Here is a 24,483-nt window from a genome sequence, read left to right on the forward strand (position 1 = left end):
TTAGGATTCTCCAAAATGAAAACCAGTGCAATATAAGTGTAAGTACTGAATCGGGGAAACTAAAGGTTAAACAATGTGCATTCTATATGTGGTAAAACAGACCAAAACAACATGTCATGTTTACAGAAGAGCAATATATTGACATCATGACATCAGACTTGATATTGTCTGGGATTTTGGTTTATCGTAATATTGTGAACTTAGATGGTGTCATTCCCTGGTCTTAAAGGTTGCATTAGAGTAAAGCGATACAATTTTCCTAATGTATTAGACTATTCTAGCTGAGTGAAATGAACACTGAATGCCTCTACCTGCTTGGTCATCACATCCACATTACTAAGGATTATTTCCTAAAAATTTTGTGTGTGTGCATATCTTATAAAAAACACCAAGTCATTCCCAAAATATTGTTACGTTATCAATATTGAGGTATTCAGTCAAAACTATTGTAATTTTTGATTTTGTCGATAACGCACAGCCCCAGTTTACAGCCATTCAAACAATGATTATAAATGGCCTTTAAACTCTCAGCTTTACTGAATGTGGGAAAAAAGGTTCTACTTTAATGCCCATGATCAAGAACAAACGTCAACATATTTCCCTTTTATTCCACCCGCCAGCAGAAAAACATCAGCTTGTAACTTTGTCCTGCACATTATCCCCGGCATCACATTATGAACGAAAACATCCAATTCACATTCTCATTCTCATAAGGAGTCTTGCGACAGCTGGCTGATGTAAGGGCGCACAACAATCCCTGTGCTGCGATCCCTTTCACCTATTCAGCCATCACACAAAAGCAGCCCTCTGTCCTTGCTGATCGTACCATTCATTATAGATGATGGGGGCTTGATTACTTTCATGCATTGGCCCTTTGGATTGATTCACTTCATTGTGGCCCAGATAATAAATAAACACCCCCCCTTGCATTTTTAATCATTTCTACTTGAGTGGAGGATGGTGATCCTGGGTCCAGAGTTATCCAGGGCTGGAATAACCTTATAGGCTTACAACACATATGACCTGCCACACAAAGAAGAAGGGAGTGAAGGTCGTAGGTTCAGGATGAAGCACAAGGATAATATCAGGCCTTCTGAATGAGGTACTCAACTGGTCTGATTAGCCGGGAAACCGGCTGACTGATTGCATCATCTGATCCAACTGCCAAGATATTGCATATACCCGAATTAGAATATGTACGATCCCCACAAGAGGGCACAGTTAGCCTCGGATGAGTTGGCTTTTTTGCAGGTGCACAGTGGATACCCAAAGCCATGGGAGAAACCTCTTTTTTTCGCACAAGAAAAACACGGTAATTGTGGATAAGACTGAAAATAGCTTCCATGCAAATAAAGTCCAAGTGGGAGCTGATCCCAACCCACAACAGCGAATGAAACACTGCTTGACTATACGAGTCCCGTTTGAAGAAGCCTCCCTAACAAAGCCAGTTCCCCTAACGCTGAGAAGCATAGCTACATCAGTAGCATGTAAATACATGCGTGCACACAAGCACAAACACACCCATAAATACACACGCACACTGGCATTTGCCTGAAGCTAATATGTGCCTTCTCTGTATGTAAGACAAGCAGGGTGACAAGGAACTAAAACAGAGAAACGAGAGAAAGATAAAGAAAAAAGACGGTAAAGAAAAAAAACATATAACAAAATAACAGGACAGGGACAGACTACAACGGACAGTTAAGTCTGCACAGAAAAGCACTGGTGCCAACCTGCCCTCCGTTCAGGACATATACACCTCCAGACTCAGGAAACGGGCAGGCAACATCACTGCTGACCCATTACACCCTGGTCACAACCTATTCCAACTCCTCCCCTCTGGTAGGCGCTACAGAGCACTGTACCCCAAAACAACCAGATACGAAAACAGTTTCTTTCTGCGGGCTGTCATTCAAATGAATGCTAAATACTGTCAATAAATCTAACCATTTTGTATATACTGTACTGTACATTGTACACATACTGGTACGCCGTCACGTCCATCTACCTCGGGCATGTATGTATGTAACCCACTAACATCTATGTCAACATCTCTGATATATTCTCTGCACCACTGCACCTTATCGCCTCTTATTTCGCCTGTATAAGTCAATCCTTGTGGAAATATCTGAAGATTGTTGTGTTGTAGCGTTGTTATTCTATGTTAAGTACACTGAGAGAGCCACAAAACCAGAGTCCACTTCCATGTATGTGCAAACCTACATGGCCAGTAAACAGGATTCTGAGTCTGATAAAGGATAGGGGTGGATATAGAGAATGGATACAGAAATGGAGAGATGGAGAAGAGAAGAGGAAGTAAGACTGAGTGAGCAGTGGTTTGATTGCTGAAAAGCTGAGCAGTGAGCACCCACCGATGAGCTGAGGAGATAAGAAGCGTCATCATCTTAAACTGACCCAGTTATTCAGCTGTGAAAGCTGGTTCATCACTCTCTTTCTCTCTCTTTCCTCCCTTCCCTAATGAGAGCTACGAGGCCTATCTGTTGACCTCAAACTCACAATCTCCCAAAGACAACCAACCAAGCAGCTGCCACAGCAAATCAAGACCAAGTAACAATCAGGGGAAACCTACATGAAATAGTAACAGCAGAAGGGGCATTCCCACCACCTACTAAAGCAAAAAAATAAATAAAAACAATAATAATAATAAGCAGCAGTATCGGCTATGCTAACAATGGTTGGCATGACAAAGGATTCCATGAAGAGTTGTGAATTGCTGACCGCTTTTATGATCTTGTATCAGTGTGCACGCTGTAAAACGTGGAGGTGATGTGATACTGCGAGCAACAACTTGTTAGCCGCAGACTGACGAAGCTCCCATCATGTCACAAGCCAAGCATTTGGAGATGTCTATGTTTTCTCTGTAAAAGCCGTGTAGGTTTTCATTAGTGCTTCCCTTTCTATATTTAAAGTGTTAAGATAAATCAGTACAACATTTCCCCGCGAGTTCTCTTAACAGGCATAGCGGAACTCTAAAGGAGGACAGTGACAAATTCTGTGTGTGTGTGTGTGTGTGTGTGTGTGTGTGTGTGTGTGTGTGTGTGTGTGTGTGTTTGTCTGTGCATGTGCATGTGTGTGGGTTTCAAGTTCCAGCACTGCAAGCAGACTCAAGCTATCAGCTCTCATATAACACCATCAGAATCGTAAACACTTAACACTATCTTATAAACACATGCATGTGTGCAGCCCGCCACCCAGTCTGGCTGCTCCGCCAGACTCGCTCATATATTTATTTAGTTTCAACAGTTCAACGTGGCTATCCTGTGAAATTAGACCGGGAACCAGACAAATTCGCAAACGCTCATTAATCTGGCTCCTTTCAATTCAATTTCGAATTCCAAGGGGTGTTATCAACAACAGACCAAAATGCCTCCGGACGCAGTTGGATAGAGCTACAACCAATCAGAGCAACGAAACGTGTGATGTAGCGTTTAAAATTTTTACCAAATCATATCTTAAGTACGGCAAACACATCTTTGTCATCAATGAAAGCTTCTAGTGCAGTTGTTTGTTATTCTTCTAGAGAAAATATACCGTCCAGTTCGTTTAAAGGTCAATTTTGCCAGTTTTTATGTGGCTGTCCAATCAGTGTTGATGCCAAATGTAGTCAATTGAAGCAATAAATTCCTCAGTTTGTGCTGTATTGACTGAAAAATCTCTGAGTTATCCTGGTTGCGGAGCCATTTGATCAACAAACATGCCTTATGCCCTGATCATATACTGTTACAGCAACTTTCTTTTAATTTTTTAATTTATTTTTTTCATTTTATTATTTATTGATCCCCGTGGGGAAATTCTTCCTCTGCATTTATCCCATCCTAGCTGTGTAGCTAGGAGCAGTGGGCAGCTGAGCGCCGGGGGAATAGCCCGCAGCTATTGTAAAAACAAAATAAAATAACAAAAGTCACTGTAATTGCAAGTTACCTAAGTGAAGACAAGTAACGTAAGAGTGATGATACACTAGGCAACTGTTTGGCCAATATGATAGGGCGATGTGCTTGCAAACAGGAAATTTAGTGACATGTAGGAAAAGATACTATAGAAAGGAGTGCACATAACTTTTTTGGTCTGGTTCTCAAGGGAGCACCTGGAAATATTGCTTGGTACTCAGTCTTTACACAAACTGTCGTCATCACTACCCTCCTGACTGCTCTCCTCACTGTCTTCCTCTCTTTCAAACATGGCAGATCAAGATGTAGGCCTACTTCGTTCCCCCTGGTTCAGTCTGCAATTAGCTGTTTGCATCCATAAGTCAACAGCTGGCTTCGGGTCAAAAGTCTCTGTTGTCATCTTAGAAAGGTGGCTGTGCATCAGGGATGAGAGGCGAGAGTCTGACAGGCGGGATCTGTACTTGGTTTTTATTATATTGAGATGTGAAAGTCCCCTCTCACATGTTGCACTGCTCAAGGGCAGTGTAAGGGATAACAGACGGACTTTATGAATATTGGAGTAACCATCTGGATTACTTATCTTCACTTTGTTGACCAAGTCATAAACAGAGGAAGCTGCCAAACGTTTTCCTGCTTGCTTTAAAGCATCCATTCTCCTACCGTAGAGTCTCTGTCAACAGACAAGCTGGCTTCATATTTCTGGAGGATGTTGGTAAGTACTATGTTGCCAAAACTGTGGAGATCTTGCATTTCTTGAGGCCAAGTTGAAGGATCAAAAATTAAAAATTAATCACGACTTAGGGGATTCATATCTGCTTTCAAACTCATGAATTAAACCTCTCAATACAGCAGCCTTGTCCCTGTCAGCATCAGCATTTGAAACGGTCTCTTTCCTGTACTTATCTTCACTGTCAAGCAAGTGTCAGCTGTCCAGCAGCCACCATGAGCTCATCTTTGCATTCACCAATAGTCAATTTATCTTGCTGGAACCTGAGGGAGGTGAACTGCAAAATGTTTCCTGTGTCAAGCATGTTGGCTAGGAAACACTGAACACATGCAGATATGTTTTAGGTCACTGTCATCAATTGTAGCCACTTGAATTTGAATGGCAGGTAATAGCCTCCATATTTTCAACAGAGTGTCTTGCCTCCATGCAGACCATCTGATGTTGTGAAACATTCCTAGTTTCACATAGGCAATGACATTCTCATCACATATATTCTTTAGTTATTCTGTTCGTTTTGCGCCCCCTCTCTGTAAATAAAAGCCCAGCAACTTGACAACGGAGCGATTAAATGTCTCACAGTATGGTACCATGCGATCAGCTGACTTTGCGCAGTTCTCGAGGGTGTGGGCAGTACACAGAAAATGCACAAGGGAATCCCCAATCGCCACCATCTGATGCAATTTCGGAACGACCCAACTGGAAACTCCAACGCTGACTGCTGCTCCGTCTGTACACACCGAGACCAACTTCATCTTCCACTGATCCCCTACCACAAGTATGGAAGAGCTGCTCCAGTCCGTTCACTATGCCCCGTGTCGCTCGGTTCACACCCAAATGAATGAATCCAAGGAAAGCTGAGGTAAACTCTCCGTAGCTAGACACAGACACGGTGTACACAATTTCCTGCTCCACTTGTGTCATGTCTTCTGATCCATCAAAGAGCGTGCCCCAAAACTCAGCTGCCTTCAATCTTTCCCTCAATTCTAAACTGTCTGTGCGATGCTCTGCATGATGCGGGGTCCCCCTTCTCGTGAATGACATACACTCCCAACATTAACGCCAAGCCTCTTGAAAAGCGCAACACCCTCCTCATACCATCGCATCAGGCGTGCATGTTTCGCTTGTGAAAGGCCAACAGAAAAATATGGCACAATGCTTGACGCTGTTCTTCATTAGGTTTGTCCTGCCACGTGTCAAGCGGGCGAGTGGATTTCGGATCCTGGCTGCACCTGTTATCAATAGTTCGCACTATGTTCATGTGCACTTAACTCCTCTCGTGCTTTTCAAAAGCTGGATGACTGGAATGTTTTCCCCTATATAAGAGGCGCTGCTTTTATCCGCAAGATTGAGATTTTCATGGCATATGTTGCACCACATCTCTGTGCGGTCGTCATCCGTTGGGAGCCAGGCTACTTCCTGCGTCCACTTTTCTTGCGAATACACGCTTTTTATGTACAGGTTCAGTCTGGCATTTCTTTGGAGGTGGCGCAACACCAAAGTAATTACTTAATGTAGCTTGTTGCTTCTTCGACATTTTGATGAATGGACGAAAATCCTTAAACCAGAGGAAAAAATGTAACGCTAAGCTAGCTGTAATGTACGCTAACTGTTTGCTGGAGGTCAAGGTTTAAGTTAACCTTGCTAACTTGGAAAAAAAAACGCATCCACTTAAGAATGAGGGCTAAAAGTTGCACGATTATAACTGATTATTAAAATTGACACATTTGTGATAATCACTTTCTTACCAGGGATATATGAAGAAAATCCTTGTTTCGGGAAGTAATTGTGTCCTAAAAATGTTGGTACGCAAAAGCGTCTTTTCGTATTAACTGCTGCGCGCCATTTATTTTGACCGCGCATGCGCACCAGTTATGTGCACCTGACTACAGAATATATCTGGGCAACAAGAGGTTGCCATGCAATCAGGATAAACGTGTTGAGAAAAACACTTTTCCAACGTTGCCGTGTATCACAACACTAGTCTATAGCTATTACTTTGTTGCAGAGGTCTTCATAGGTCCAAAGATTCGTGCCCGAACCCAAAAAAGTAAAAAAACTGAACCCTAATGTAACCGGTTATTTTCTTGCCCGGTGCGGGATTCGATACTGGTATACTGCACCACAAGGCGACATCACTAATCGCTCGACTAAAGCGTCAGACCTGTTAACTAGGGACTAACGTGTCTTATTACTAGTTTACAGTCGTCACCCTCCCCGGAAGCGATATTATGAACCCTACATAGCCCTCGCCAAAATCCCGTACCCTGTCCCAAATCTCGCGAACGGACGCCGGATTTCCGCTGCGTTGCTAAGGAAACAATCAACTATCAACTCGGTGCGAAGCAAAGCTAACGTTAGCTACCTTCAATTTTGTAATTTTGTATTTTTCGCAATTTTGGACAGCTGGCTGCTTTTGTAATTTTGGACTGCTGGCTGTCAACAACAGAACGGAGGTAAGTAACGTTAGTTGTCTGAAAATGAACATATATCTAATAAATAGACTTTCTCACATTTAAGAAAGCTGATCAGTAAGTTGTTACCTGTGTATAAATGTAAAAGTCATATTACTACAATATAGGAGCTCGTTTTGTTTGTAGTCATGATAAGGGGTGAAGTATCCTATGCTCAAACGTGGAGCAAGCAAAGATTGAGTTAAAAACGTTAACGTTGATTGTGGATAACTTAGACAGGTTAAATTGTGGGTGTACAGCGTTTCCTTGATGAGCGCTAACCCCATAACAACATATTTTCGCGTTGCTTCGGTGGCGCACACGTGACAAAGCCAGAAACGGGATTTTGGCGAGGCCTATGTAGGGTTCATAATATCGCTCCCCGGAAGCGCGCCCTCGCGCTTTGTTATTCCCGCGCTCCGAAGAGCTTCTGAGGATCTGCACACTTCCGGATCCCACCGCTGCCACCAATGTAACCGAGGGTTTGTAGATGTCGCCTATACTGTATGAAACTATAAAATAACAAATACGGAGGTTCCACTTTCACACGAGGACCACTTTATTTGGATTCTTCCCCAAACAGAACTCCACAGCAACAACGCTGCGTACAGCACTTCCGCTCTCTCTTCAGCCTTCAAAATAAGAGCTCAAGGCATATACTGTGGCAACAGCTTATAACGGGAACTTAAAATCACTAACAGTCAAGTCCAGAAAAAGAGGTTACACTACTATTATTTGAAAGCTAGAACTGTACCTGAACCCATGAAGAAACAAGAAATGTTGGATACGAAATGGGCCGGGAGACACAGACCCGATCGATACCGATTTCACAGCTGATTGCTATTAACGTTAACTTTAAGTTACAAGTTGTCAAAAAAGAACTTACCAAATGTAAAATTAGTAGCCTTCTCCCCTGTGCTTGGTCATGACTCATATAATAATCCCCCCTCCTTGCCAAGAAAGTTGGTAGGTCAAACTACCAACCTCAAGCTCAAACTACAAACCTACCAACCTCAACCTCAACCTCAAACCTACCAACCGCAAAGCTACCATGAAAAAAACCTACCAAGAAAGTTGGCAGGTTTTCCAAGAAAGTTGGTAGGTTTTTTTTATTCTCCTCTTCCTGATTCTCAAAGAAGGTTGAATCAGTTCATCTGGATACGTTTATTGACAGATACGTTTCATCACTCATCTAAGTGACCTCTTCAGTCTAAACTGACTGCAGGTATCCCTACCTTTATAAACAATACAGTGGCATAATGACCGAAACCAGCAAGCAGCTTCGTATGCAAATATGGGCGTGACCATTAACTGGAGTTTCAATGGCCATGTGTACTATTCACAGAGGATTTGGGAATGTTTGCAATCACAGCATTGTAAATTGGTGACAGGTGTACTCTAACCCCCCCCCCCCCCACCCGGTTCAGGGCTGGTCGTTCCCTCTTAACATAGACGGCCTCTTTGATTCCCCGTTCAAACCAGCATTCCTCCTTATCAAGGATGTGCACATCCTCGTCCTTTAGAGTGGCTACTGGCCTGTAGGTGGGTGTAGACTGTGGAGTCCTGGGCTGACGTATTAGCTCTCCTGCGTTTTGTGCCATTCACTTGGCCAGCATCTGTTTTCCCCAATGTACAAGCCACGGCAATCCTCCTGGCACTTAACAGCGTGGTATATTATTTTACTCTGTTTGTGCCGGGGGACCCGATCCTTGGGGTGGACCAATTTCTGGCGCAGCTTGATTTGGGGTTTGAAAGGAACTGAGATGCAGTGTTTCGAAAGTACACTTAACTTTTCTGACACTCCCACCACATACGGAATCACCACTGGTATACACTTAGGCAGCTGTTGTCCTTTTCTTCGATTGGCTGGTGCACTGTTTGGGCGTCTTCGTGGCTTTGACAAATGCCCAGTTAGGATAACTACACTAAATCAGGACCTGTATAATGTGAGATTTCTCCCCTTCCCCGGCTGCTGTGTCGGTGGGGATGTCAGCTTGGTGTTACGGCTGCTGTGTCGGTGGGGACGTCAGCTTGGTGGTAAAGCGTCCTGATGATTCATATTTTGTATTCCAGTGGATGATGAGAGTCAAATCTTAAATACTGATCCGTATGCATTGGTTTACGGTAAACATCAACAATCAAATGTCCCCCATCACCATTGCAATTTCACAGTCTAAGAAGGCTAACCTGTTATTTTTCACATCCTTCCATGTGACTTGATGTGGTTGTCCTCTGAGTTAATGTGGTCGGTGAAATGTGGTACACCCTGAGATTTAATTTTAATCCAGGTGTCGTCCACAAATCTGAACCAATGGCAGGGTGGTGTCACTGGATAGAACATCAGACCCCCCTTTTCCACTGCTAAGAGTGCATCTGCCACCATTTTACAATGCTGCGATTGTAAACATTCCCAAATCCTCTGTAAATAGTACACGTGGCCATTGAAACTACAGTTAATGGTCACGCCCATATTTGCATATGAAACTGGAAGATGGTTTCGGTTGTTATGCAACTGTATTGGTTATAAGAGTGAGGATACCTGCAGTCAGTTTAGACTGAAGAGGTCTCTTAGATGAGTGATGAAACCTATCTATCAATAAGCATTGTATCCAGATGAACTGATTCAACTTCTTTGATTTTCTTACCTGGATTATTGAGCATGCACAAAGACGCTTCCTGATTGAAACCGCATGGCTAATCCGCGTATTTCAGTTTAACACTCCACTTGCTGTCACGGTGACGGATGACAAACATGACTCGTTTACAATCAGCTTTGCAGTTTTGTTACTTTTAACATAATAAAGATAATTTTGACTATTTGCCCTTTTGAACTACAATGACGATTGCGCATGCGTTGCCATGGCCGCTAACATTAGCATTGCTAATTTGCTGTCATCTGTGCTCTCTGAGATGAGTCTGACATCTGCTCTCTCAGCGTTGTTTGATCATGGCCGGGTATTTTCAGATTCACTTGGGTATAAAGTTAAACAGACCTGGGACCCGCGGTAATAAAACGGGACCTGACCCAGACCCGATTGACCGTATAAACCGTGGATCCAAACTCATATGGGCCCCGGGTCCTACGGTTGGGGCGGACTTGTGAAGAACTCTACTTGGCAGCTCAGGTTCTGGATGGTCCCCATCGGCCATATCCTCTGGATTGGCTAATGCAGCAGCAGCCTCGGCCTCTCTCCGCTGCATTTCTTCGTTCATATACGTACTCTGGCTCAAATAAATGCGGTGGAATATCCAAGTCAGTCAAAATACTGTAAAATGTATCATCATCCATAAGATCCTCTGCACTCATATTTTGAGATTCCGTTTTCGCTGTTGGAAATGTAGCTAGTTTGAAATACAAGGCGAAAAGAAGTCTTATTTTTGAGTGGCATCTAGAGCAAGGCCCCTGGCTGAGGCGCAGGCAGAGATCCGAGCTGAGTTTGGCCGTAGTTCTTTCTTGTCACCAACGATGTCACTGACACCTCAAATGACGGCGCTGGTGCCGGAAGAAGAACAGAGACACAGAGAACATTGGCAACAACTGCAGACGTTTTTCACACTATAACCCCAATTCGGATAGACAGAGATACAGTTGAAAATTGGCGAAGTGGCCCTTTAATACTGTCGCAATTGTGGATTCAACAGATTGTTCCACATCAGCAGCAGCCAATGGCACTCCTTTGTACGTCAATGTTGTTTCCCCCCCCCCACCTGCATTCTGGGAAGAACTGCCCCTACTCTGCCTTTGATTGGCTAACACTATCCCTAACCCCACCCTAACCCTAACCAACCTTGACTACGGAGGTAACGAGCACTAGACACTCAGAGGCAGAGTTCCGGGATGCAGGTGGGGGAAAAATAGCGTTCTACATCATTGTATCAAACCTGCCCCATATTAGATAAACGGTTGTGATGGGCCTGACCTGGGCCAGGTCGGCTGGACATATGTCTGAACAGGAGGGTGGCTAGACGTATATGCCAGAGCAAATGTAAAACACAAGCTCACAAATTCATCTTGTTCCCAACCTACTGTGAACTCAAAGTGCAACAGAGATCTGATTTTTGCTAAGGACATTATCTAACACATAATGCTAATGACTTCCATCTCTTCGTCTCACCCTTGCCAAGGACCATACAGTTTCGTGACAGGTGATTTGAGCTATTGACATAAATATCCGATTCAAGGTCAACTATCCAGATCCTAAAAGCTGGAAGTCAAAGGCCTCTTCCTCTTGTTCCCATTCACGATGAGCTCGAAGCTATGAAAATGAAGGACTCTCTCGTGCCTCTCTCCCTTCACTCCCCTTGTGTTTAATCCAAGACAGTTGAAGACACACCTTGCTGTATCAACACCTCGCAGCTTCATATTTAAATCACCCTTGACAGCAAGTCAGCTTGTTAGTTTTAGTGCTCTGCATTATTTAGCGTTTCAGTCCATTCATAAAAGCAGTGTCACCCCCCCCCCCAGCACCCACAGTAAGACCTCACACCGCCGTCAGTAAATATTTGCTTTGTGTTGTGGGCTTTCTGACCGCCAGACTGAGGCTTGCCTCAGATCTTAAGCATCTTCAAAAACAACACAACACAGTGATGTTAGCTCCGAGAGAATCCCCTTGGTCACATGGCCCATCCCTGTCAATTAAGCTTTGGTTTGCATATGGCCCATGCCAAATGGGAGACAGTTGAAAGTTTTGATCAAAAGTCTCCTTTGGTTGAATTTATGAGCTAAAAAGCCTGCTTGTGAAAACAGTGAAAAGAATGCCAAAGCCCAGGGCTAAAGAAGCAGCCCATTTGTGAGCTGATTTGCATTACTGAACATTTGGAGGTTGACATCAAAGGCAGAAGAACAAATATCCTTGCAGCGAGCATAATAAAACTCAGAAATAAATCACAATATACCTTCTCTCTCTCTCGCTCTCTCTCTCTCGCTCAAGCACTGAGGACAGCGGCTCTTTCTAAGGATTTCAATGGATTCCCCAAGATTATGCGGGAATCCTTGGTGGGATGTGACGAATGCCCATCAGTGCCTTGTGGCATGGGGGTCATCCACATTTGATTAGCTTGTTCATTAATCTGTAGAATCCTGCTGGTTTAGCCAGGATGAGGAGCTCATAAAGAGTCCAACTGGTGCCTTAGCCAGAAAGGATTTAAGAGGACAACAGCCAAGTAAAGCTCCTACTGTTTCTGCCATCCTTTAGTTTTTTTTATGCCTATGCACATGTAGGTCTTCTGGTCTTTTTTAGATGAGATAAACCTCATGAACTTGGCTTCACTCACCAACAAATTGACATTTAGTCTCACGTTTAGCAGTATCATCTCCACGGATTCGGGGGGGGGGGTTGTGATCCCCCCAGAAGGGAGAGTGACTGCATCTCTGTCGGTGGCCACCGTCAGAGATGCAAGCAAGACATACTCTATCACCTTTAACATGCTAAAACAAATCAATATTTTGATAAATGTTTTAAAGTGTGATGTGTCAGCTTGCTATTCAATGATATTGGTTAGCTTAAATCATCGTTAAGACGAGCTAACTTTAGCTCTGTTGAAACGGTGCAAAAGCATCTGTTTTTATTTATAATGTCAATGTGAAGCCTTCAGCTCAGGACATGATGTAAATAATATGTAATAATTAAATCAGCCACTCAAAAGTGTGCAGTCAGTACAAAGCTTGCTTCCATTACAAACTGATGACAATAGTCCTGTATTGTTTAATTCACAACAAAGCCAGACAACAGTTGTGATTCATATCTATGACATTATGAGTCCTTGTTAATCCCTATGTACAAGTAGGTCTTTCAGTCTTTTTGATTCCAGAAGAAGGGATAACAGCACAGAATGGATGATAATCCATCCATCAACACATTGATGAATCAGGTGCAGCTCTACAGTGTTACGCGTTCTGGTCAAACTGTCAAAATATTGACACTGAAAAGCAAACATTTGCATTCATTACAAGTGCCTGCTTTCACAACAAATGCTCCTACATGATATGAGACATGGCACTAGCGCTGATACAGAATTAGCTAAAAAGGAAACTGAATTCGTCCATCTAACACAGCACAAGGTGAGTCCACAAGGCTTTTGCTGGGGGAATGTCTGCAAATGAGACGTCTGTTAGAATCTGATGGTATACATCCATACATCAGCACAGTATATGATCTTCCTTTCCCTCAGCTTCAGATAGCAAAGGAGCTCGACAGCTCTGCAGGTATGGAATGGGTATTATCTGGTGCAATATCACACAAAGCAGACTGCGTGCAAATCGCATGTACGTATGTGCAGTGAAAAAACAGCTTCTGCCTCCCACTGTGTGACTGAACAAGTGTACCGAATGCATACCAAGTTACTCTACCACGTACTTCCTGGTAGGACATGAACGATGAATGGTGTTAGAAGCATGGCTTTATAAGAGAAGAGTCAGACCTGACAAAGGTGGTGATGAATAACAATGAAAGGCAGCAGAAAAATTGACCTCAGAATATGAATAAAAAAATATCAGGTAATATCTAAAGGTTATGAGTGTTTATTTAATGATTTATTTGACATGTCATCTGTGTTCTCATGTTAATTATTCCATCAAGACAAATTATCTGTCTGTGTTCAAACTTAAGACTACTTGAGTTACAATTAAAAGACAAAAAACATACAAACAAACAATTAGATAAATAAATGAAAGCTTGAATAAACTATTTTTGAATAAATTACAGAAAGTTGAATCAAGTCATCCGGACATGTTTATTGAGAGAAACGTTTCATCACTCATCTAAGTGATCTCTTCAGTCTCAGCTGACTGGAGGTATCGCGACCCTTATAAACAACACTGTGGCATAACGACCGAAAACAGTGATCGGTTTCATATGCAAATTGCCGTGACCATGAACTAGAGTTTCAAGGGCCATGTGTATTATTCACAGAGGATTTGGGAATATTTGCGATCACAGCATTCTAAGATGGCAACAGATGTACGCTAGCCCCGGTTCAGGGATGGTCGTTCCCTCTTCACATAGATGGCCTCTTTGATTCCCCATTCAAACCAGCGTTCCTCCCTATCAAGGATGTGCACATCCTCATCCTTGAAAGAGTGGCCACTGGTCTGTAGATGGGTGCAGACTGCATAGTCCTGGCCTGACGCGTTAGCTCTTCTGTGTGGTACCATCCTCTTGGCCAGCATCTGCTTGGCTTCCCCAAAGTACAAGTCACGGCAATCCTCCTGGCACTTAACAGCGTACACTATATTGCTCTGTTTGTGGATCCGATCCTTGGGGTGGACCAATTTCTGGCGCAACGTGTTTTGGGGTTTGAAAGCAACTGATACATGGTGTTTTCCAAATATTGCATCGATCTGATTCAACTTTCTGGGATTTCCTTACCTGGATTATTGAGCATGCATAAAAAAAGATATTTTCGAATAAACTTTCACAGAAATTGAAAAGGCTGAAGAGTTGTTAAAGAGCTTCTCTTGAACAGAGCCATTTCAATTTGAGACAGAAAAAGGAGAGAAGACATAGATACTTAGGAGCTTGGATTCTGAGGAAAGAGGATCAGCCAGTTTAGGCAATGGTAAAGACAACCCAGTACCGGGCTATCCAAGTAATGGAAAGTCCAGTTCAGATTATCTGAGGCTTAGACTGGTGATAGCAGGGTGCAGACTTTCCATGACAAAGAATGCTAATCGGTACCTGCATTGCAACTGCGCTTTCCTAAATAAATGTGCTATTAAAATTGAAATATTCACTTACTTAACCAAAAGAACAAACAAGCAGATGACAACACTGGGGCATGTTAAATTGGCCAGATCGATTCAGCCGAAATCCCAATTTCACTTGGGGTTTCAACAGTAAAAAATTGTATGTACAGAGAAGACTTAAATGGACAGAAAACAAAAATAGGTAGGATACAGGCCAACGATCAGCTCATTTGGGTGGCCATCCATAGCCAAACAGTTTCAATTGCTGTTTAAACTCTATACTCCAAATAAATCTCATTAATGGAATAGCTCAGATGAGAAAATTATGAGATCATTCCAAAAACCATGACAATGTGCATACACCTACCTTCAAGCGAAAACCTATTCTGGTAGGGGAAACATTTCTCTGCAATCAAAAGCACTGAAAATGTAAATAATTTGTCAATATGGTATCAATAGATGTATTGAATGATTAAGTGAACATTAATGTAAACGGTGTTGCTGGTCAGGCATTCTTGTTCACACTACAAATGGTGGGACAACAGTCGGGATGGCTTGGTTTCTGTGAACAGTGCAGGAGGCAAAATTCATCGCAGCTGATTTTTACGCCACCGTTTCATTTGAGTAGTTGCCAAACATGTATTTTTTTCCCCAAGAAAAGAGGATTATTGTGTTTTTGGTATCTGATTTCTCTGGTCAATTAAGTGGAGGGAAAACAAGCTTCCACTGGCCCATACCACAATGTCTCTTTCTGTCTCTCTCTCTCTCTTCCTCTCCATCACTTCCTCCTCCCACTCCCGTCCCCATCTCTGTCCAGCCTTCTGTAGCCTTCATGTTACTATCCAATGTCAGCTGGCAGCTGTATTTAGGGTGTGGAGGGAGCAGTTGAAGAGTGGATGCTATGAAGCAAGACTGTGTATCGTATTGTGTACTGTTCATGAGTAAGTACACTTATTTGAGAGGATGGTTTGTTTTGTCCCATCTCACAGAACATTTACCATGAAACTCATATTTATGAAACATCAATTTCTCACTCATCAAATTAATTTTAATGCTAGCGGCTGACATGCAAAAGGATGTCACTAGGGCATCTGGGTAGCGTAGCGGTCTATTCCGCTGCCTACCAACATGGGGATCGCCGGTTCGAATCCCCGTGTTACCTCCGGCTTGGTCGGGTGTCCCTACAGACACAATTGGCAGTGTCTGCGGGTGGTAAGCCGGATGTGGGTATGTGTCCTGGTCACTGCACTAGCGCCTCCTCTGGTCGGTCGGGGCGCCTGTTTGGGGGGGAGGTGGAACTGGGGGGAATAGTGTGATCCTCCCACACGCTATGTCTCCCTGGTGAAACGCCTCACTGTCAGGTGAAAAGAAGCGGCTGGAGACTCCACATGTATGGTAGGAGGCATGTGGTAGTCTGCAGCCCTCCCTGGATCGGCAGAGGGGGTGGAGTAGCAACAGGAACAACTCGGAAGAGTGGGGTAATTGGCCGTATCTAATTGGGGAGAAAAAGGGGTGGGGGAAATCAGGGGGAAAAAAGGATGTCACCAGTGTCACCAATTTAATTACTATAAGGCATTTATCTTTCTTCCTTCTGTTATGGTACTAGGGAACCCTGAACCAGGCGGAAGGATTGGTGACAAATACAGGTTGACTTTAGTTGTTCCCGCTGTCGCTAATATAATGACTCAGGAGTGCTGTGATGTCTCCCGCACCCATCTCCCACTCCCCTCTGTTCCCTCCACTTCAGTGACCCCGGTGACTTCTTGTCTTTCTCTCCCCATGCCTGTCAACCTAGACAAGTGGCATGGTATGAGACTAGCATTTGACAGAGGACTCTCCTCTCTCGAGGATGAGTGATTTAATGGGGGCGAGCAGACAAGATGCTAAACTGCTTGCGATGGGGTACTGATGGGAACATCTGGAACAATGTGGCTGTTTTTCTGCAGACTTTTCACAGGCTTACTAATGTTCTTGCCATCCCGGGCTCTGTTGGCAGCAGTTTAACTACATGGCTGCGGGGGCTCTGTTATCAGCATGGGTGCAAACCACCAATGCCAGATTATAGGGATTGCAAACTCTATAAAGAACAATACTTTGTTTTTGCTCTTTCTCAGTTATTCATCTACATAATGATAGTAATGATAAACTTCATTTATACAGCACCTTTCAAACATAACATACTGCTCAAAGTGCTTCATATTAACAAGAAGCAAGCTAAAAACAATCACAACCAAGGGAAAAAAACATTTGGGGCATAATTTCATCTATCTTAAATCAAAACGTCAATACAAAAATTGAAAAAAGATCACAAGCAATATTCCACTCTTATTATACGTCTAATGGCTGATGTATTGAGCTGTGGTTGAGGAATATGGTCTCAATGTTCCTTGACCTGCAGATTAATCTGATATTTCACGTATTTATATTGTTTTTTTATGGAAGACCTGCACTACAGCAGTCCCTTGACAAGATATTGCAGGTCTGAAAAGAAATACCATCTCCATCAATCAATACGAGACCTGTGGTATTCCAATTGTGGATTGGGCTCTCTTTAACCTAACTGGTGTTTGTGAGATTGACGTCCTTGGAGAAAGTGAGCACAGCAGGTGGGAAGAGAGAAACACGCCATTGACAGTTAGGGGACATGACTCAGAAGCCACTTGGGTCTGAAAGGATGACAGCTCTTATAATGAGGTCCTGTGAGTGGGAAATTAAGAGGAAGTCTGCCGGGATTTGGGACAACCTGTCTGAAAAGACTCCTCCAAAAGTCCATATTTCAAACGCTTTATGAGACCATTACAAAACAGAGGAATCTTTTCTTTCTTTGCCCTATGAAGGATGTATTGAACCAACAGAGCAGACCATCCTGTTTCAAAGGTCGGACAATACACGGCAAGCCGTACCGTATGTTCTAGTTACTGGAGTTGGGGGAAGGGAAGGGGGAGGGGAAGGACGTCCTACATCTATAGCATCTTCTGTTATAATGGCACTCTTCCTCAGAGACCAACACTTTGACCGTGACCTTGAATGATGACAAAGGAGTCTTAAAAGGAGGAAAAGAGGAGGACAGAGGGAAACAAGGTGAAAGAGAATGAGAGGGAGGGAGAAAGAGAGCCATGGAGTGATAGAAGTGGTGATGACAGAAGATGGAAGGATTAGAGAATATTAGAAAAGGCATTTCTTGGGACATAAGGACAGCTCAGAGGTGGCAGAAACTGGCTTGTGGGAAGGACAGAAGGGTATATATATATATAGAGAGATAGAGAGAGAGAGAGAGAGAGAGAGAGAGAGAGAGAGAGAGAGAGAGAGAGAGAGAGAGAGACAGACGGACAGACAGAGAAAGAGGGAAAGAGAAAGAAGGACAGTGGTTGAAGAGAGTGGTTGAGAATGCATCTTCTAAGGCCCTGCCAGAGCTGTGTGTGTGTGTGTGTGTGTGTGTGTGCGTGTCTTCTTCGTGTGTGCTCTGTGTGTATGTGAATCCGTGATAATTGTTTGTATTTCTTCTCCAACATTTCTTTGTGTGTGTGTGTGTGTGTGTGTGTGTGTGTGTGTGTGTGTGTGTGTGTGTGTGTGTGTGTGTGTGTGTGTGTGTGTCCATGCAGGTCAACATTTGTGTGCACACTATTGTCTTGAGACAAGAGGGGGGACTCCGACTGGGATTATGCCAATGCAAAGAAGGTAACTGCATACATGTAACCAGACTGCAAATAGCCACAGACAGTTCTAGAGGAGAAAATGGTCACCTCCACAATCAAGTGCAATCTCCCCCTCAAATCCACCAATGCAAGAAACTCCTTGCTTTTCTGCATCCTACTGCAGTAAAATAACCAACAAATTATACAGAGAAATATTACCTCTGCGTCAAGTTAATAGGGTCTCCACAAATGCATTTAAGCCAGAGGGCAAAGATATTCTTGGTGATAAATGACAATTAAACTGTGATGATGAGCTCAGGGAGCCATACATTAAATATTTACTAAGGGAGTTCAATGCTGGTTCTTTATCATCGTTTACATCACATCTAGGGCTGATGGACTGTGAGTAAAATATGGTATTCCCCTGTTGGGTGTCAAAGGTTCAAAAACATGTCTCCAAGACTCAATAGAGTGTTACGGTCGTACTGAGTGGTCATGAGAGTCGTTGCAGCCATTAGTGACCGACTGTTGTTCTTGGAGGCTAAGCTTCTTGAGTCTTCTGGGTAGAGATGAAAGGACGGCATTCTAAGTGGGAGATAGGTGGTGTCACAGACCTCCTCCTCTGTTGAGGGATAGTTTTTCCAGTTTCACATAGATGGCTTCCTTCACCCCTCTTTCAAACCATCTATCTTCCCTGTCCAAAATGTGTACGTTGCTGCCCTTGAAGGAGTGTGTCTTCTCCTTTAGGTGTAGATAAACTGCTGAGTCTTGTCCTGAGGAGTTTGGCCTTCTGCGTTGGGCCATCCGTTTGTGTTGTGGTTGTTTGGTTTCTCCTATGTATAGGTCAGTGCAATCCTCATTGCATTGTATGGCATACACCAGATTGCTTTTCTGGGTATGTGGTACACGGTCTTTGGGATGAACCAACGACTCTCATAACCATTGAATGGAGCACTAACGAAGTCGAAACTAACACCTCCAACGACTGTCGTTGCTAAACATCGGAACACAAAAGAGCCATTGACATCAATAGCTCTGATAACGACTCCAAAGAGGCTAAATATCTGAGTTTCATCACCAGCCAGTCAGACTAGCTTGGTCTAGTCAGAAAGGCACGAACTGATGAAGCCTCTTCACGGATATATAACCAAGTCCAGTTGCACTTGATTCAATTCCTTTGGATAACTATGACCTGGATGAATGAGAACATTCACAGACATGACTGGGTACATGGTATCAAGTGATATAACAGTGATAGTTTTGGGAATGTACCACACTAAGGCCTTATAGTCAAATTTAAATAATGTATTATAAAATATGATTTTTCCAGAATTTCTGCCCTCTGGTGTGGGAGCTGTGTTGGATTGTACTGCTATCCCAGTCAAGTGGCTCTATTCAACGTGAGATCCTTATCCAATAAGACTTTTATTCTCAATGACTTTTTCACCACCCATGGACTGGATTTCCTACTGGTGATGAAAACCTGGCTGAACACTAGTGAGCTTGCTCCACTTGTTGAACTCGGTCCACAAGTCTTGTTCAACTCTGTCCAACTTTTTTAGCACGCCTAGACCCTCCCGGCAGGCAGGGGTCTAGCTGCTGTGTTTAAGAAACATTTTAATTGCTGCCTACTGAACTCTGATTGTTTCCTCAGCTTTAAGGTGCAATTAATTAAAGTGGACCTGGTCAATCCCCACCTTCCGCCCAATGACTGTTGGGATAGGCTCCAGCATCCCCACAACCCTGAGAGCAGGATAAGCGGTTTGGATAATGGATGGATGGATGGATGGATGGATGGATGGTCAATCCCCTCTTTATTGCTCTTGTGTATTGTCCACCAAAAATACATTAAGACTTTATCACTCAATCTTCAGACTCTGTTTCAAACATTATGCCCAACATTGATGGAGTTCTGATTCTTGGTGATTTTAATATTAATGTTTGCTGTCCTGCTAAGCCTCTCGTAAGTGATTTTATACATCTGATTGAGTCTTTTAATCTTGCTCTGCTTACCACTGGTCCCACTTGCAAGGTAGGCCATACACTCGACCTAGTCCTATCATTTGGTTTTCCGATCTGCAATGTGGATATAATTGATGCTTCTCTGTCGGATCATAGTGCTGTCATATTTGATTAATCTTCTTTTCTACTAAATCCTATTTCCCTGTACACTGCTCTTGCTACAGTCACTCTTTGACTGCCAATAAATTCTCTGAGGCTCTCATCACCGATCCCAATACCTGCACTATTGAGGCTTCTCCCTCCCATCTCAGTAGTGGAAAACTCACTTCCTTATTTAACCCCACCTACTTTTCTATTCTGAATACTGTTTCTGTCCTTAAATTGAAAAAGCCTAAACTTAAAGGTCTGCCTTTGCTCAATGACACCACCAGAGCCCTGAGGAGGGAATGCAGAATATCCAAACCAAAGTGGAAGAGTGATAAGCTTCAAATTTCCTTTGAAAGTTTAAGAACAAAGATCTTCACAAATATCTAGAAGCAGTTAAGGCTGTGAAAGAAATAATAGTTTCCAAATAATAATAATTTCCAACAACTCTCATAATCCCAAGGTCTTATTCAGTATCGTAAATTCTGTCATCCACCCCGCCCCCAGTACCAGCTTAGACGCGTCCCCTGCTAAATGTGAAGAATTTTTTACATTTTTTCATTAGCAAAGTTGAGGATATTAGATTAAACATCCCCCCACCAGTGGCTTAGCTGTCTCACTGGTCAGTTCTTCTAAATTGGACAGTTTCCAACTTATCACGCAACCCACCCTTACAAAGATTGTTTCCATCATTAAACCTACAACCTGCCTCGATGACATTGTCCCTACTGCCCTCCTGAAGGATGTCTTTGACATAGCCAGTCCCAGCGTCCTCTCCATTATCAACAGCTCCCTGGCCACTAGTACCATTCCAACCTGTTTCAAGCACACAGTGATCCAGCCCCTCCTGAAAAAACCCAACTTAGACCCTACCTTGCCTAGTAACTTCAGACCTATTTCTAAACTTCCATTCCTGTCAAAGGTTCTCAAAAAGGTTTTTCTCGGTCTATTGCTGTCCTACCTACCAAAACAACATCTCGGAAAGATTTCAGTCAGGTTTAAGGCTTATCATAGCACAGAGTCTGCCTTGCTGAAAGTGTACAATGACCTGCTCCTCTCTGTCGACTCCGGTGGACTGTGCCATTCTAATTCTTCTTGACCTCAGCGCAGTGTTTCATACTGTGGATCATGAAAATTTAAAAGAACATCTCCAGTACTGGGTTGGTGTTGATGGCTCTTCCTTGAAATGGTTCACATCCCACCTCAAAACTAGAAGCATTAACATTGACAATTTTTCCTCTCCCCAGCTAGTCTCTCCTGCAGGGTCCCACAAGGTTCTATCCTAGGTCCCATTCTTTTCTCTGTACACATGCTTCCCTTCAGTCAAATCATTCAAAAATACGACATTTCCCTCCACTGTTATGCTGACTACGCTCAGCTTTATCTCCCCATGAAACCAGTCCAATCTAGTCAGCCTCTTGAGCTGCCTTGAGGACAAAGTGCTGGATGGCATAACATTTCCTAAAGTTGAATGAAGGCAAATCTGACTCCATTAAAGTGTTTACCAACAGTCTTGACAACCTGCCCAACCTTGTCAAACATCATGTCAAAAACTTTGGTGTGATATTTGATTCCGCCTTCAAATTTGACAAGCAAGTTAAAGCAGTAGTGAAAGCTAGTTTTTTTCCCAGCTTCATACCATTGTCAAAATCAAGCCGTTTCTCTCCTTTAAATATCTTTAGAAAGTCATCCACATTTTTATATCCTCCCGCTTGGACTACTGCAACTCCATGTATATTGGAATTAGTTAGTCATCCCTGTCCTGCCTGCAACTTGTCCAGAACACCGCAGCCAGTCTCCTGACAGGTACCTGGAGGAGGGACCATATTATCCCTACACAGGTCTCTCTCCACTGGCTGCCTGTGCAGTTCAGAATTGATTTTGAAGTCCTCCTGTTTGTTTATAAAGCCCTAAATGGGCTGTCCCCCTCCTACATCACAGACCTTTTAACCTTCTATTCCACCTCCAAGTCCCTCAGGTTGGCTAACTTGGGACTCCTGGCTGTCCCACAATCTAAACTTAAGCTCAGGGGTGACCGCACCTTTGCAGTTGCAGCCCCTAGATTGTAGAACAGCATTCCCCTCCCTATCAGATCTGCCCCCTCCAACTCTTTTAAGTCCTGGCTCAAAACTTACATGTATTCACAAGCATTCTAATCCTCCTGATGTGGCTGATTTCTGGCTTGTGTCTATACCCATGTGCTGTTTATTCATACCTACAAGCTATGTGCCCTGTTGTTTATGTTGGTGTTTCCTGTATTCGTGTTTTAGCTACCTGTTCTGGTCTGTACAGCATTTTGGTCAACGTGGTTTGTTTTTAAATGTGCTTTATTAATAAATTTGACTTGACTTGTTTCCCCATCATCTCCGACCCCGGCAGTGGCCACGGTGTCTCGAGAAAAGTAGAGCTGCAGGTTACCAGTAAGTACAGAGCTCGGGAGGAGACATGGATGTTTTTTTTTTAATAAAGCACATGTGCGAGTTATAAAACACACGAATGCTTTAAAAAAAAAGTACGTCCATGTTGCCTCCTGGGCTCCGTAGTTAAACTATGCTATGTCATCTTTGAAGTGTTGTTATTTTTTCTTCAGATGTGCACCGGATGTGCGCAAGTAGACAGGGTGAGTGGGAAAAAGAAATACTGGGAGAATTGCCAATCCTGCTTTTTGATTTCCCAAGTCGAAATCGAAAACTCGTTTGAATCAAATGTCGATTTAGAATCGAAATCATGACACCCTTATTGTCATCGATCGTCTTTCATGTGTATTGGTTGAGATGAAATTTGAATGTTGTCATATCATGACACACAATTTGGTTGCCTTAATTACAATGAAAATCAAAAAAATTCTCCTGATGGCAATATTTTTCATATCATCCAGCACTAAAAAGAAAATTCAAGTCGCAAAAGTAATGACGGAATTAAAAAACTATAAACCTGACAGTTAGTGCCTTTTATAACTGCACTTCATAACAAACCTTTCAAGATAGTGTTTGTATATTATATAACATAGAAAAAACATTTTCCAGGTGAATTTGGCTATGGTGTTCCCAAACTTCCAGCTTGAGTGTTGCACAGTCATATGCCTTTGGTGTTGTATGTAATACTTTCACAACAAAAATCAGGTTCATTTGTGTTGATAAAAGAGTAAACTGAAATGCCAGATGGTAGGATTCTTCGCCAGGACTCAAGTTATTTTTGAACATAATCCCAAACCACAGCATTCATTTATTTGGAGAAGAAATCAATCACCTTGCCAGAGGGGGGAAAAGCTGCACAAGAATACTAACCAGTTAGATCTGAAAAGCAAACAACCAGCCTCAAATCTGAAATCTTATCTGACTCTGAAAATTTAATGTGAGAAAACACATGGAATTTAAATTGGCAAAGTATGTTTTACAAACAAAATCTGGCCTGCCATACTTCTCACCTTATCTTATCCTTCCCTGTATGAGAAATTAGTGTGAGATCAGCATCCTTCTCACTGAGAGGAATTGAAAAATAACCCACTTGACCAATAAGCTACATCCAAATATTTGTATCATTGAGCTGGAGGCAAGAGCTCAAGTACCTCATTTCATTTTCATGTTGGAAAAAAACTAATAGGAGGCTATCATATCAGAATATAAATTTGTGAGGCAAAATAATCCCATCCACATATGATCATTCTGTTATTGTTTTATATGACACTTAACCACTCCAACACCCTGACTTTGTCATTCCAATGAAACTAATCAGTGAAAATATACATAATAGTATTTTATAGGGTGATTGGGTAATGGATGAGACTCCCACCTCTGGCAGCATGTTTCCCTGCTTTTCACTTGACTTCATACACATTAATAGTAGAAGTAGTTTCTAAAGAGATAGCAGGACAGAGAGGGTTAAAGGGAGTGGAGGTGAATACAGTAATGTATGAAAATGGGTGTCAGGGGCATCTGGGTATCGTAGCAGTCTATTCTGTTGCCTACTAACA

At 42.9% G+C, this 24,483-nt stretch overlaps 1 protein-coding gene across 1 annotated transcript in view; it reads right to left on the minus strand.

Moving 5' to 3' along the window:
- The window catches only part of kcnma1a (potassium large conductance calcium-activated channel, subfamily M, alpha member 1a), a 219,611-nt gene that overhangs the window by 108,336 nt on the left and 86,792 nt on the right, over positions 1-24,483 (minus strand). The window lies entirely within an intron of this gene.

The sequence above is a fragment of the Lampris incognitus genome, chromosome 13 (assembly GCF_029633865.1).
Source record: "Lampris incognitus isolate fLamInc1 chromosome 13, fLamInc1.hap2, whole genome shotgun sequence".
NCBI lineage: Eukaryota > Metazoa > Chordata > Actinopteri > Lampriformes > Lampridae > Lampris > Lampris incognitus.